The sequence below is a fragment of the Saccopteryx bilineata genome, chromosome 3, assembly GCF_036850765.1.
Source record: "Saccopteryx bilineata isolate mSacBil1 chromosome 3, mSacBil1_pri_phased_curated, whole genome shotgun sequence".
NCBI classification, from domain to species: Eukaryota; Metazoa; Chordata; class Mammalia; order Chiroptera; family Emballonuridae; genus Saccopteryx; species Saccopteryx bilineata.
Window position 1 is genome coordinate 11,929,947 of NC_089492.1, and position 16,672 is coordinate 11,946,618.

Below are 16,672 nucleotides of genomic sequence, written 5' to 3' on the forward strand. Positions count from 1 at the left end.
AATAATAAAATAAAGTAATAATGAAAGTAGCAAGAGTTCTAAAAAGCCATGTCAATATTTTAAAATACAGTGAAAGATGAGTTTAAATGAGTTTGAAAAAGAAAGAAAATGTTTTAAAGCAACTATTGCACATGTCAATGCATAAAAAGAAAACTCTGGGAATAGCAAAAGTAAATTTACAAGATAAAAGAGAAGATCCAAAATGTGTCCAATATACCATTCACTGTGAACATCCTGGTAGTTTCTTTCTTTTTGTGTGTGTGTGTGTGTGTGACAGAGACAGAGAGAGAGTCAGAGAGAGGAACAGACAGGGACAGATAGGGACAGACAGACAGGAAGGGAGATGAGAAATGCTAATTCTTTGTTGCGGCTCCTTAGTTGTTCAAAAATTGCTTTCTCATATGTGCTTTGACTGGGGGACTACAGCAGAGTGAGTGACCCCTTGCTCAAGCCAGAGACCTTGGGCTCCAGCCAATGACCTGGGCTTCATTGACCTTGGGCTCAAGCCAGCGACTATGGGGTCATGTCTACGATCCCACATTCAAGCTAGCAACCCCGCGCTCAAGCTGGATGATCCTGTGCTCAAACTGGCGACCTTGGGATTTTGAACCTGGGTCCTCTGCGTGTCAGTCCAATGCCCTATCCACCGCACCACCGCCTGGTCAGGCTCCTGGTGGTTTCTATTGAAAAGAATCATTTCTAAATTTCAAAGTAAAATACAACATATTATAGCCTACAAAGATATGTTTAGTTTAACAAAATGAGAACAGGTATTCAACGCACTGGAAATAGTACCAAAAGAGTAATTGGCCAGCAAAAATGTACTAGTTCATGCTATTACTATTATTAAGAGAATACCAACCAGCAAAACAAGCTTACCTTCAAATATGTATTAAATAAATATTTTAAATGGAGAAGGAAGATGACAACATGAAGTCATGAATAAAACAATGGAAAGATAAAATTTAATTGATAATATATAGCAATACTAATAGTGCTTTGTAAAAAATTTGTAAGTTTATATATTGGAATTTAACCAGTTTATGAAAAATTTAAAAATGTAACAATGAACAAAACTTGAAATAAGAAATGAGAAACCTAGCAATTTACTTGCACCTGTTTGATATCTCTTTTTTTGTATCTACATTGATTTACATCAGCGTCGGTCTCTGTAAGTAGATTAAGATCTATGTAGGGATGGTGGAAGTTTATGCTCAGGTTCTGGTTACCCTCATAATAAGTGCTCAGTAAATATTTTTAAACAGAAGAGAATGTGAAAAAGAGAGAGAGAGAGAAAGAGAGATTTTTAAGTTAAGATAAGAAGAGGAGATTTAACATATAAAATGTTAAAAGTGACTTAAAAATAAAAACACCTAAATATGACATATTTACTGAATAATTTTTCCAGTCATCCAAAAAAGGAATAGGAAATAAGAAAGATAAGAATGAACTTTGATTTTTTCTTTGAGAGATAAATGTGACAGGTACCGTGCCCTGATTGTTTAGATTTTTAAAAAAGGAAGTGTAAGAGTCAGAATGGAAAACATTGAAATACCAGTGTTTGTGGATGATATGATGGTATCACTAGGAAATAAGAGAAAAGTAAAACCTATTTTAAATTAAACACTTTTTGTTGTGTAGTATAAGAAAACCCCAAGCATTGTAATTAAATTCTTAAGTGCCAGTGATGGTTAGAAAATGAAGGGAATGGACTGTGTTCCTGATAGCAGAAACTGATTATCTATGCATTAATGCATGAAGAAATAGATAGTCAGCCCTGGCCAGATGCCTCAGTTGGTTAGAGCATCGTCTCTAAACACACAATGTTTGCTGGTTCAATCCCTGGTCAGGGCACGTACAGAAATAGATCAATATTTCTGTCTCTCTCTCTCTTTCTCTCTCTCTAAAATTAATAAATAATTTTTTTGAAAAAAGAAATATTCATCACACACACACACACACACATACACCATCATCATCATCCTAAATGTACAAGAGTACACACATCAATGAAGAGGGGAAGTCTCCACGAGACTGAAAAAACTCTAAAATAGCTACACTGTTCTAAGTAACAATTAATTCCAGTGATATCATTTCTGTGCCCTGTCATTCCCAACCACACTCCGTCCTAACTTCTCCCATCAGATTCATTTTCCTAAAAAAGAAATTTATGAGACATCCAATGGTCCCCAACTTATTTCTTCACTCACCCCTGTCTGAGCACCCCAAAAAGGTCTAAATCCAAAGTCATGCCCAAAAGCCTCATCCATTCTTGACATCTCTCCTTTTCCTGGTTAAAATGTATAATTATTGGGGCTTTGTTTTTTATTGTAGTAGGAGCATTTACCATGAGACTCTTCTGATACATGCTTAGTTGTACAATGCAGTGTTGTTCACTGTAGGCGTGATGCTGTCCAGTAGATCGCTAGAACTTCTTCATCTGCAGAATGAAACTTTTTGCCCCTTCAGTAGCAATTTCCCCTGCTCCTTGTCCCTCAGCACCTGAAAACCACCAGGGGAGTCTCCACTTTCTCCTTCAGTGAGTTATACTTTAGATTCCTCGTATAAGTTGAATCATACACTGTTTTTCTGCATCTGGTTTATTTCACTGAGACTAACACCCCCTACGTTCATCCATGTTGTTGTGCTTACTTTATACCCATTTTCTGATTCCTCCAAAATTGCCCGTGTATGGACCTCCTGTGCCCAAGCCATATGCTCCCCACCCTGCATTTTTCTGTTTGAGTGCCTTTTATGAAACCTTTCCAGATTGTTCCAACATAGGCAACCTATCCCTTCATCTCATGGCATTTAGTCCTATAATAATGCATGCCTGTGATGAGCTGAAAACTGATGCTTCGTTGTGACATTTCTTCAGGCTTTGCTTTCACTGCGATTAAACAGTCCGTGTGTTTCTGCCTAACATTTCTAATTAGACTAAATGTGTGTCTGATTCAGCATTTATGTCCCTCATAATATTTTGCAGAATGTCCTGCACATAGTAATTATGCAGTAGCTATTGTTTAATCCATTGAATGGTAACAAATTCCTTAAGGGGACATTTCATTTTCCTTAGTGTCCCCGAAGCATAGGAAGCCCTTGACATGTAGTAAATGCTCAATAAACGTCAGGTTGTGTGTGAGGAGAAACAGAGAGAAAGAAAGAATGAGAGGATTTGGTTGATAATTCCCATATGTACCCCTCCAACTCTGACACCATCTCTAACTTCAAACCTATGTCCCATGACCTAATTGATATGCCCACTGGGATATCCGGTAAATGTTTCAAATTCAATAGATTCTGAGCTGAGCTCTCAGTCTTTCCCCTTGAGCCAGCTTCTCCAGCAGCGCTGTCATCTCAGCTAAGAGTGGACACAGCGTTCTTCCAGTATCAGGTGTTCTTACCTATCTCGTTCTCAGTCCAGCAGCTACCCCGTCTCTGCTCTCCCTATGCAGAAGCCAACAGCCTCTCGCCTCCCACCCCTCTACCGACAAGATCTGAACCCAGCTCACTGGCTGGGTACAACAGCACCTGCCATTCATTCCCCACACAGCAGCCAGAGACATCCTTCGAGAGGTAAGTCAGAGCCTGTCACTCCTCTTTCAAAACCCTCTGAGATTAAGTCTGAGCCTGTCACTCCTCTTTCAAAACCCTTTGAGATGTAAGTCAGAGCTGGTCACTTTTCTTTCAAAATCCTGCAATGGCCCTCAGAGTAAAACCCAAAGTTGTTCTGGAGAAATACCCAACGGACTCCCTTGTTTCTCTCTGGCTTTATCTCCCACTAGTTTCTCTCTTGCTTACCCCCCTCTAGTTACAATGCTTTCCTTATCATTTTTTTCAGCCATTTATTGCTCCTTAACAATCTACCCCAAAATTGAGTGGCTTTAAACAACAATATGTTGTCCTCTGCGGCTCTGTAGGTTGACTGACATGAGCTGGGCATCCTTGCTTACGGTGTCTGGTATGGTTGTCGTCCAATGTCAGCTGGGTCTGAGGTTATCTGAAGGCTCAATGGGCTGGACATCCGAACCAGCTCACTCTCCTGACTGACAGCTGAGGCTTGGCATTGGTGAGAGCGCCACCACGTAGCCTCTCCAGGTGCCTTGGGCTTCCCACACCCTGGGAGCCAGGGGAGACAGTGTTCTGAGAGTCAACATCACAAGCACAAGTGTTTAAGGAGGTGGGAACTGGACGTTTCTGGGCCAGGTAAGGGCCACACCTGGAACTGGCACAGTGACACTGGAGTCATATTCTATTGGTTTAAGCGGTCACAGAGCCTGGCAGACTTTAAGGACGTGGAGAAATAAACGCCATCTGTTCATGGGAGTATGGCAAGGCTGCACTGCGAAGGAGCTAGTGAGGTGGAAGATGCCATCCAGGCAGTCTTTGAAAAATACAATCTGTCCTGCTACTTCTCACACACAGCAGCTAAATGCCTGGTACCACCAGCTTTCCCTCTGCCAGGAATGGTGTTCCCCCAGGATGGGCGTGTGGCTCTCAAGTCTTTCTAACTTGCTTCAAGTCGGCTAACAGGCCGCCTTCTCAGTGAGCCCCTCTTTGACCACGCCAGTTAGCATTTTACATAAACACCCCCTCATGACCAAGTGCTCACCATTGCCCATGCCATAGCCATTCAATTTAGCCTCCCCAACTTTGGTCAGGCTCCTGTCCTCCCCATAAGCCCCTAAAATGTACCTTGTTTTTAAGTTTCAACAACCACCAAACCACTAAGGTGCAAAACATCCCCACCCCAATTCTGAGAATTGAATTCGCTAACCACAAAGAGCATATTGCATCATTAAAGCATCCCGGCGATGCCACCAGTTCGCCCCACCTGCGTGCCCCGCTCCCCACAAACTTCCTGCCATTTTAGAAAAGCTAGTTAGAAAAGCTATTTTCTTCTGTTTAATGGTGCATTTCTCTGAGATCAGAGCATTCCCCCTATTGCAAGCTTTTTAAAATAGTCTTTCTTACTGTAGGTGTTCGAAAAGCTCACCTATGCCAGGATGAAAGCAGGTCCATCTAACACATAAAGATATAGAATAAAGAAATATTTGCTACTGATGTAATGGGATCTTATTCTTCACCCCGACCCTGAGTCTCTGGAACGTTCCTTGAGCCAGCTTGTCGTATCAATCATGTGGCTCCTACAGAACTCTGAGTGCCCGGTCATGTTTTCCTTACTCCTGCATAACTCCTTTCCTTCTCTCTTCTTGGATTTAGCTGAGAAACTGGAGCCCGGTTCTTTGAGAACAGTTTTCTGTGATGCTGCTAGGTCACTGGGTTTTCGGTCACTTTCTCTTGGCACAGCCTTGCCGCTTGTGTTGAGCTCGTATTCTGTGTAAACTGAGCCCCTAGCCCAGACCTTCCCTACGGTCTGTCTCATGCTGTCAGACACAGTGTGGCCATCTATCCGGTCTGGACCGCCTTTCTCCTCCCCAGCTGACTCGTCCACCCAAGCTGCCCCAACTCCCTGGGCCAGGTGCCATTGCTGTTTCTGACACCTCCTAGTCTTCCACACCCTACTTTCGTAAAATTAAGTTACTTCTAGACACATCCTGAGGCAGAAGGAAGAGAGACTTATATTTTCTTCATGATCCTGCCCAGGCAATCACGCAAAAAGATCTGGAGCTCAGGGATTTTTATGTTCCGAGTTATTCCTCCACTCCTAAAGCTCTAGGCAGAGAGAGAAAAAGGTGAGGAAAAGGGAAAAGTCTTATGGTCAGAATGCTTTTCGGTTCATGGCTACATAATTCACCTGTTATTACACACTGCCGCTCCTTTAACTAAAGTGCCAGGGCCTTATTAGAATGAATGAGTTACCAGTGCCTCAGAGTTTCACCCAGACATCGCTAATAAAGGGGCAATCTTCACACTGATTCGAGCTGCACAAATCTCCCGAGTTGCAAAACTGAGCTGGAAATCAGTCAAAGAAAATTTATGGGATATTTGGATTTATGGAAGTCAGAACACTAAACTGGAGGGAAGATCTTCCCTCTCATTGAAAGATGAAAGTTTTCCCTTAGATGCTGCTTTTCTTTCTTTCTTTCTTTCAAAGCATGTAATTTATTTATTTTTTAAGTTGAGATATAATTGACACATAGAATTATTTTAGCTTTAAGAAGACAGAGCAATGATTCTTTATTTGTATTTATTTCATAAAGATCAACACAGTAAATCGAGTTAGCATCTGTCACCGCACAAATTTACAAATTACTTTCTCGTGATCACTTTTAAGGCTCACGCTCTTGGATGTTAAACATAGGAAATGACTCATGCTTGTCTTTCTGTCTTTCTTGGCTTGTTTCCTAATCTCAGACCTTCAAGTGAAGAAGAGGGTGAGGGGAAGAGCCCAGGGGGTCCACATAATCAGCCTGGGTTCTACCTTCTTTTGTCCAACTTCTGAGTCTCATGTGTGAAATGTCAATAATAATTTATAGACCATCAGTGATAATATAGATTAAACAAAAGGGCAAATTAAAAAGATTTTTAGTAATAAACAAACTTATAACCCATTGCAAGACTACATGGTGATGGAGAATGTAAAAAATAAAACTGGTGTAAATGGAAATATGCCTGGATTGAATAATTGATATTGTTTTTGTTGATCTTAGAGGGAGAAGGAGAGAGAGTAAGAAATATTATTTTGTTGTTTTATTTATTTATGCACTCATTGGTTGATTCTGGTATGTGCCCGACTGGGGATGGAACCGACAACCTCAGCATGTGGGGACAAAGCTCTAACCAGCTGAGCTGCCCGGGGCCAGGGCTGGAGAAATTTTTTTTTGGGGGGGGGGCCTAGATTCTTTTTTCTTTTTAATTTTATATAGAAAGTTAATTTTAACAGGATGATGTTGATCAATAAGAGTACATAGATTTCAGGTGAACATTTTTATTTCAAATGCCATTTCCCCCAACTTAATATGTAAATTAAATACATTTTAAATATACCTGAAAATGAATCTAAAATTCAACTAGAATAGTAACTGTATGAGAATCACAGATATATTTAAAGGGGACCAAAGGAAGAATGAGGGTTTATTTGTTCTATATACGAGGTAAGAGGTAATATTGGAATAAAATAGTAGTTCCCAACTGAAGGCAACTTGGTTCCCCAGAGGATGTCTGATCATGTATTTGAGACACGTGTGCTGTCACATCTGAGTTGGGCTGAGGGTGGAGGGTACAATCTGACGTCTAGTGGGCTGAGGCCAAAGACGCTGCTAAACATCTTACAATGCATCAGACTTCTCTGTGCAACAGAGGATTTATCCAGCCCAATATGCCAACGGTGCTGAGGTTAGGAAACTGAGGTTAAAGGATTAAAACTATGATGCAGGAATGCGGACTAACAGATAAACAGCGGAGCAGACTAAGAAGTCCAAGTACCGTCGCAAGTATGTGCACTTGCGTGTGACTTATAATAAAAATGTCCCACCAGTTGGGTAAAATATTCAGTAAGTGTTAGTGAATCAATTGATTAATGATTGCAAAGAATAGAGTTACAACCTTATTTTATACAAAAAAACCCAAAGATTTAAAAATTTTAATAAAAGAAATAAAAGCCCTGGCCAGAGAGCTTGGTTGATTAGAGCATCGTCTGCAAGTGCAGAGGTTGCTGGTTCGATCCCCAGTCAGGGCACATATAGGAACAGATTGATGTTTTTGACTCTCTCTCTCTCTCTCTCTCTCTCTCTCACTTGCTAAATCAACAAATAAGAAAATTTTGAAAAAGAAGTAAAAGAAAAATAGAAAGTGAATAGTTTTATTTAAGCGTTGGCTCGACAGGCTATTTCTGACAGTGACATTTATTCTATCCATCACTTCAGATCCGGTTCTTGGACCATGTCCCTGTGCAGTGGGAAGTAGGAGAGGACACATTTCTACGTCCCATCCAGCAAACTGAGTCCAGCTCTGGGGAGGCTGGCGTGTGCCTAAGCAAGAGGCTGAATGACATAGGGCTGGTGTGAAAGGAGCTTACATTTCACTTCTCAGAGTCCACGCTTTCAAACAAGGATCAAGAGTCTTCCCGAAGGGATGTGGATGTTGCAATGTCAGGTCCTAGCCCCAGTGTTCAGCTTCCGTCTACAGCACAGGAACACCCAGATGTGTGCACGTCTCCTCCCCTACCCCCGACCCAGACTGCCCTGCGGTCTTTGTGTCTGGTTCACTCGCTTCCCGGAACACCCTACGGGTTGGCTCACCTTGACTGATGAACACAATTGCTCAGTGTCGGTTTCCAGGAGAAAGGGGGATATATTATGTTTCAAAGCAAAAGGCCTACTGCTTAAGACAAAGGGACTTCTCTTTTTTTAAAATAAAATCTTTTTAATGGCAGTTGACATGCAATATTAGATTAGTTTCAGGTAGACAACATAGTGATTAGACATTTATATAACTTAAAAAAACCACCACCCCGATAAGTCCAGTAGCCGTCTGGCACCAGGCACAGTTATTACCGTATTATGGTCTATACTCCCTGTGCTGTACTTCACATTCTCGTGAGTATTTGTGTGACTGGCCATTTATACCTCTTAATCCAGTCACCTTTTTCAACTGGCAACCATCGGTTTGTTCTCTGGAAGTCTGCCTTTCTGTTTGATGTTTCTTCTTTAAATTCTCCATCTGTCTGTACCTGGGGGCGGGGCTGGGGGAAAGAGGCTCAGGTCGGGCCTCAAAGCAATAACATGCGGAACTGTATTTGCAGCTCTTTAGTTCCCAGGGTTCATGTACAGTCCAATTATAATTTGGGGTGCATGAGGGGTGCTCATCCATTGCTCCTCATTCGCTCATAGCGTCCATATTGGCCTGCAACCTCCCTTGGAATCCAGATATGGATCCAGCCCTGTTACTGATTGCGTCACCAGTGAGGAGGCAATAAGAGAAGTGGAGGTTTGGGGTTCTAGTATGCAAATCAGGTTCTTTATTGAGAAAAAGAGGAGAACACAGGGACGGTGGGGTGTTAAGTATGTGTTAAGTAAGGAGATGGAATATCAAATTAGCACCGCCTATTGTAGTTCAAACAACCCAGGGCCTTCTAAACCTTTGCCTATAAGCACACTCATGGGGTTTAAGCATCAGGATTTTTTAGGCTATAATTAAGATGCAGAGGTTGGAGAAACTTTCCTTGACAACACAGTCTTTCTGTAAAAAAAAAAAAAAAATATATATATATATATATATATATATATATATATATATATATATATAAAACTTTTCTCAGCCCATCCTAGTCCTATTTCTTCTCTAAGCTGTCCACCTTAAATGTCCAATTATTTAGTTTTCACAAACTGTCCTTTACATTTATTAAAAAATTTAAATTCTCATTTAGTTTTGCTTCTGCCTGGGCTTTCCACATATGCCTCGAGCAACTCGTGGGCAAAGAGCCTGCTCCTATGGGATCCTCTTTTCTCCCAAATAGTGCTCTTTGCAGTTTTACACTCTAGCAGGCTGATGAATCCATACAAGTGAGGGTAGAATAATATCTCAACTACCTAGAATTTACTGTCTGGGAAGCTTATCTTTTGGAAACATATGAAAGAACCATAAGGAAAAGATAAGCTTTCAAACATTCAAAATGAATGTTGTTAAGTTCATTTGTACCATTTTCAATGAGCATAAAATGACCATAGGGAAAACCTGACGTGGTCACAGCTGGGAACTACTGAGCAGGGTTACACAGGAGTTAGAATAGGGTAAATAGACAAGCAGACTTTCTCAGATAGTATGAGACTTGGGGTTTTTTCTTTTCTCTTTTCATCAAAAGCCAAGCAGCCTAAATTCCTCTTCCTGCTACAGAGAGGAGACACTAGTCTCATAACAAGGAGCCTTGGCAATGTGATTTTGCTGAATGTCCTCCGGGGGCGGGGGGAGGACAGCCCTAATTTTTCAGCATTTTTATGTATGTGTGTAGTAGACAATAGGAACAAGAATGTCTAACATAAATGCAATAAATAAAGATTCTGTTTATAATGGGCATCCTATAGATAAGTATAAACAGGAGCTTGAAAATTCTCTGGTTAGGCTTTCAGTAAAGGTACAACGTGATGACTTCTATGAAAGAGGATTATCGGGCATCTCTGGCATAGACAAGTATGAAACACAGAAGAAATTCAGCAAAACAGGTAGAATCAGACATGGATCCATAAGGAGATCCAGGCAGGAGGAACAGGAGGACAATATTACCCTTAACATATTACTAAAGGACTCGCCATTGCCTAAGGGAGGAGAGATGAAGGATATTAACCAGTTATATTATACCTTCATCAGAGTGGAGTGTCGTTTGTACTGCGAGATGATATCATCCTGATGAAGTAAACCGGTTAGGAAGACATTCATAGTTGATCTTATGTATTAAACTAGTCATTCTCAACCAGTTCTTTGTGTTATCTTTAAAAAGGCACTCTTCAGGAACTGTTAGAGAGAGGTTTTATACACTAGTCACAGGTTCTGTTTAATAGCTCAGAGTGATGGAAGCTCACAGATTGAGAATGGCTCAATAATATTTCCCTCTGAAGTTCATAAATTGAAAGACCTGGCTAGTAGAAAAGCAAAGGAAAATTAAGTTAAAACCCCTGATAAAAATAAGCATCTTTTGTCGAATTTCAAAGACATTCATTTTAAAACCTAAATTTCTCAAACCACTTTGTTCTGTTTCGTATTTTTAACCTAAATAGGATTCAGTTAAAAAGTAGAATTTGGGGTTTGGCCATGACACAGTGTGGGTTCTAGACTGCTTCCTGTTTCCCCTACTGTAACCAGCTAGAGAACTGAGCAAAATGCAGGCAGCATTGTTTTGGAGGAAAGGGGAAGCAGGGAAGGTGGTGTCAGTGTAGCACTGGAACACTCGCGGGAAAGGACACCTGTGGTGGGCTCATGTTTTCACGGTTGTCTGCCACATGTCACAAGGCGTTGGAGCCCAAGGTGAGCAAAGCCGTGTTGGTCAGCTGAGGAGGTAGTGATTAATGTTGAGGACAGCTGAAGCCACTGGAATTTTCAGGGCAGAATTTCTCTTCAAAGAGAGGGGCACTGTGCAGACAGGAGTCCCCGCTGTGCCAGCTGGGGAAATCTCCATGGATCTTTGTCCCCAAAATCGGCAGTGCATATGCAGAACAAGTCTCTTCTAGAGCTGAAAGGAAGTAACACGATGCTTACAGTCTCTGTTTCTGAGCACAAAGGAAGTGAGTTAGAATTCAATAAGTAAAGTATAAGGCCCTCTTCAGTTGGTTTAGTAGTGGAGCATCAGCCCAGCATGTGGATGTCCCAGGTTCGATTCCCAGTCAGGGCACACAGGAGAAGCTACCATCCGCTTCTCCACCCCTCCCCCTCCCCCTTCTCTCTGTTGCTCTCTTTTCCTCCTGCAGCCATGGCTGATTTGGTTTGAGTACATCGGCCTGGGTGCTTAGGATGGCTCTGTGGAGCCTCCGCCTCGGGGGCTAAAAACAGCTCAGTTGGGAGCTTGGCCCCAGATGGGCAGAGCATCGGCCCCAAACAGGAGTTGCCAGGTAGGTTCCAGTCAGGGTGCATGCGGAAGTCTGTCTATCTCCCCTCCTCTCACCTGGAAAAGAAAGGAAAAAAGTTTATATATAAACTTTTATATATAAATGTTTAGAAATTAAACCACTTCTAATACTACATGAGTTGAAAAAGAAGTCACAAAGGACGCTGAAATATTTCAAAGAATCAGGATGCAAAGGCAGTCTGTCAAAAGTTTTGGAAAGCAGCTAAGCCTAAGGGAAAGCTCACAGCTTTAAATACTTAAGAGATAAGAAAAAGAAAGGAGGGGTGAGAATCGGTGATTTGGGTTTCCCCCACATAGATCAGAAAAAGAATAGCAGAATAAGCCCAAAGTAAATAAAAGAATGAAATGATTCAATATGAGACCCTAAATCAATAGAAGAGTACACAATACAGAAAGTGAGAAAGGCAAAAAAAATATTGGATCTTTGAAAAGAACCCCGAATATTTCCAGAGCACATGTTTCGTGCCTCATCTTACGCTTTCTGTTAAGTGCACAGATTAAACAGTGCGGTCCACAGTGCCCCACCCCCACGTTCACTTTATTTGAGGGTCCACAGATTGTTCAGCTATAAAAAAAATCTGAAAAATTTCTGGTCCAGCAGTACCTAGACCCTAGTAGGAGTTCAATAAATACACTGCTCACAAAAAATTAGGGGATATTTTATTGCTTCATATTTATTTTGAAATAGCCCCTAAATTTTGTGAGCAGTGTATTTGTTGAATAAAAAATTGAACTGTTTTCTTTAAGCAACGGGGAAGCCCAGAGAGAAGAAGGGACTTTCCCCAAGGTCACCAAAGCCTAAAGTGGTGGAGCCTTAAAATTATAGGTCCGGGAGCTGGGTTTTGCCCTCCACACCAGATGGTATTCTCTGCCTCGGCCAGTTGGGATGTTTGTAATCCTCGAGTGAGCCTGAATAATTAGACCCTTGTTTTTAAATTGCCCTGGCAGCCCATTTTACAAAGGCATTTCCTAAACACTCCTTTTCGTGTCAGCTTGCTAGCCAAGCAGCCCAGTGGGAGGTGAGGAAGGGGACAGCTCATGGGCACAAGAACTCACATTGCAACTTGCGGCTCCACCTGGCACAGAGGGGCTGCGCTGGGTGTATCTCACTGGTGAGGGCCCCTGTCCTCAATCTATCTTGCCTCCCCAGCCCTGTTCCTTGGAGCTGGTTGAAACTGTTGAACCAGAGTTTCTTGGAAGCAGAACTCAAGTGTAACTGGAACTATAGAACTACCCTGTCCCGGTGGAGAAATTTTAGCGGCAATCAGAATAAAACTGAAAGTTGAATTTTGAAATTGAAATTGAAAAGAAATTTTCTTTGCAAATGAAATCACAGAGGCAAAATGTGACAATATTGTCAAAATTCATGTAGGCTCAGGAAATGGTCAGATTTTAGCCATTCGGGTCCAAAGGAGGCCAAAGAAGCTAAATTTATTGGCTAAATCTTAGGAGGTTTAGAAAGGAAGTGACTGTAGGGGCTGGTACCTGGAAAAGTATAACATGATCTAGCTCCTAAAACAAATGAAATAATAGCAGTTGCTTACATATCAGGATCTGTTCTAAACATTTTCTAAAATAAATATTAAATCTTTTAGTCCTTATTTCTTGGGCAACCAGATGGCCTGGGCCCTAAGATAGGATGTGTTGTATTAAAAAAAAAAAAACAACACAGCACAAATCATGTCTTCTCAGGTATATTTCACACTGGGGCACAGTGACTTCCAAGGACAGGGCTTTGTTTGTGTGGACATTGCATGCTCCTGTACTTAGACCCTCGAGGACTTCTTTTCCTTGGCTCTGGAGTTGAGGAATGCCTGGGGAGCACAGCTGTCATATGGGAGGGGCACCAATGTGTACGTTGTTAGATTTTTTAACACGAGACACCTATGTTGTACTGTAACACCGTTTCCTCACACACAGGGGCAACCAGAGCATGGGCCACTTTTCAGGCAGCTCTCAGCCCAGTAGAGTAAGGTTGAATTTATGAGCCCTTATCATAGCTAGCTCTACTCATATGGAGGGGGAGAAAGTAAGAATTCTGTAAAGGGCTTTGAGTTCTTACCAGTCAGCCTTCATTTTTATCACCTTCAGAAAATAAATCAGACTAACCAGTGCATGCTGGTACACTTTTCTCAATTTGGAGGCATAAGGTTATGGAAAACATCTAGTCCTCACAACAACTCTGCAGCATAAGTACTGTTATTACCCCCACACTACAGGGGACAGAACTAAGACAGAGGCTGGCTAAGTAATTCAACTTCACAGAGCTGTAAGTGGGGAGTCAGACTCTGGATCCAGTCCTGCTATCCTATGCCTGCGCTCTTGGAGCTTAGTGTCGAGAAGGAAAGACAAGTATTAGTCAGCTGACCCTCTGGAGAATGTGCAGCTGCAAACTGAGCAAGCGCTCTGAAGGAAAGGAAGACGGCCCCTGTTAGTGATTGACAGGAAGCCAACTGGCCCTGAAGAAGAGGGTGGCCTGCCGTGAGAAAGAGAGGAGTCAACTGATGGTTGTTGGCACCAATTGCACCTTAACAGGAATCCCCGATTGGGGGTGCAGTGAAGAAGAAAACTGTATTCAGGGCAATACAGCTCAGCTGTGACAGTTTGGCTACGAAACACAGCATGGCTGTGAGATGCAACCCTGGTCTGCTCCCTGATCTGCTCTGGGGAGACGTCTTCAGTGTTTCAGCTCAGCCTAGGAGCCATGGTGGAAAGGGAAAGTATGCTTGCAAAGTGGGGAGCTGGCTTATATAGACAGAAGTCTCTGCCCCTGGTACCTGATTAGTCTGTCCTCATGCAAATGAGGACTCCACATGGTCATCACAGTTTGATTGGTCCAAAAGGCACTGTCCTGATTGGTCAGAATGAAGCAGCTGTGATTGGTCGATGATGAGATTGCTGGGGATATATCTGTGCAGTTCTCAGTCCTATTGGTTGAAATATGATTCCAGGAACCCCTTTATAAGGGCTGTCTCAGCCAGCAGGAACATGATGCCTGCAGGCAGTTTGGCACAGAGATGAGTAGGTCAGTGTAGACTTCTCCCTGAAGTGCAATTTGTGAAAGTGGCCTCTGTGTAGAAATAGCATTTAGGCTCTGTTTTTAAAAATTTGAGCCCAGGCCTGACCAGGCAGTGGCACAGTGGCTAGAGCATCAGACTGGGATGTGGAGGACCAAGGTTCGAAACCCCAAGGTCGCTGGCTTGAGTGTGGGTCCACCAGCTTGAGTGCAGGGTCGCTAGCTTGAACCCAAGGTCACTGACTTGAACCCAAGGTTGCTGGCTTGAGCAAGGGGTTCACTCTCTCTGCTGTAACCCGCCCCTCCTCTCATCAAGGCACATATGAGAAAGCAATCACTGAACAACTAAGGAGCTGCAATGAAGAATTGATGCTTCTTATCTCTCTCCCTTCCTCTCTGTCCCTATCTGTCCCTCTCTCTGACCTTCTATCTCTGTCCAAAAAAAAAATTTTTTTTTTTGAGCCCAGTTAGCCACCAGGAGCCTTCTTAGTAGGTGTCTTCTTTCTCAGGGCCCACAGAGGCTTGGACTGAGAGTCCAAGGATGAAAAGGCTTTAGTTAGTTAACACCAGAGGGATGAGGGGAGAGTTCTAGGCAGAAGAAGCCATACTTGCAAAGGCAAGAGAGAGCAGAAGGTGAGGCAGCCAGCTGTGCTGAGTTCTGAGGCCGGAGGGGGTTCGGGCACTGAGGCTAGAGCAGGAGGCAATGGCAGGCCGTGCAGCACCTGATCACATCATGATCATTGTGCAAAGGGCCCTGGGAAGCCACTGAGATCCAGGCCGGCTCTGACCTATGTGCAACTAGATTTTTGGACTCCACATAGGCATAATAGCTGGGTAACTTCCAATGAAAGGTCCGGGACCCAGCAGGAATCACCTCAACCACGCAGAGGCCAGAGTGTAGAAAAGAGGATTAATTACAAACATCTCCGTGCAGGTGGGGTGAGTCCGTTAAAAGAGTCAGCCCGAGTGGGGGTGAGAGGGTTAGTGTTATACTCTGCTGCCTCCTTTAGGCAATTTCTGTTGATGCTGGTTACCAGGTCTCTGGCCAGGCCTGTGGAATTCTTCTGTTTGGGTTCTTGCCTCCATTGGTAACAGGTCTGTTTTGGTTCCTGCCTCCACTGGTAACGGGCTCTTTCTGTGTTTTGCCTGCTGCTTCTGTTGGTAATGAGCTCCTATTTGGTGAACTTAAAGGTTAACTACAGTTCATCATGTACTGACTGAGGAAGGGTTCTGAGGGGGCAGGTAGTTTTGAGTCCCAAGGATACATTTTGCCCTAACATCCAGCAAGTTAAATCATCTCCGTTTAAGCTTTCATTTCTTTAACTGCACAGAAGGCAATTGTAGTGTCAATTGATGATTAAGACAATAATGTTTCCAGTACCATACTCAGCCTTTGATTTATGCCCGATGCATGACCATGTAAACTGAAATCAACCATACATCGTGAACTTCAGCTTTCTCCCGCTTGATCCCCACAATGTGACATGGTTATTATTCCCCCAATCCATTTTGCAGGTGATAAAATAACCGGAGCCCAGACTAGTTACATAACCTACCAGTTGCCAGCAAGCGATGGAACCATGACTCAAGCCAACTTCGTTCTGCTTGCAAACCAGGTGACCGGCCGGACTCTGTGCTCAGTCGCTGAGAGAGGCCCCGTTGGTGCCTGTTGGAGACACACAGATCCTGAGGGGCCGCAGGCAGGTAAGAGAGATTAAGAACGAGGAGCTGGTTAGAGCGAAGCCCTGCCTTTCCCAGCAGGCAAGGTGGGTGAGGGGGAGAGGGTGCTTGGACCAGCCCTGCTGTAGAGAGAAGCCTCAGGGTGGCTACTGTATCTCCATGAGCTCAGATGGCTGGGAAGGTGGCATCCTGTAAATGCATAAAATGATGGTTAAGCCAATCAACCCTGCAGCGGTTACTCTGGCAGAGATGGCCGCCGGCACACATTAGTACAGCTTCATGGATTGTAGGGCATTTGAGAGATTGGAGCAAATGTATCTTTGCTTTCCCTAAAGCTTTTCCCTTCTTTCCTTCCCTTCATCTCGGTTTGGGGCTGAGGTTTTAGAGACCAGTCTCTGTTTTGTTCTCTGGGCCACTGTGTCTGCAGAATCTGCTCATGATCTTGGAGTCCAGAT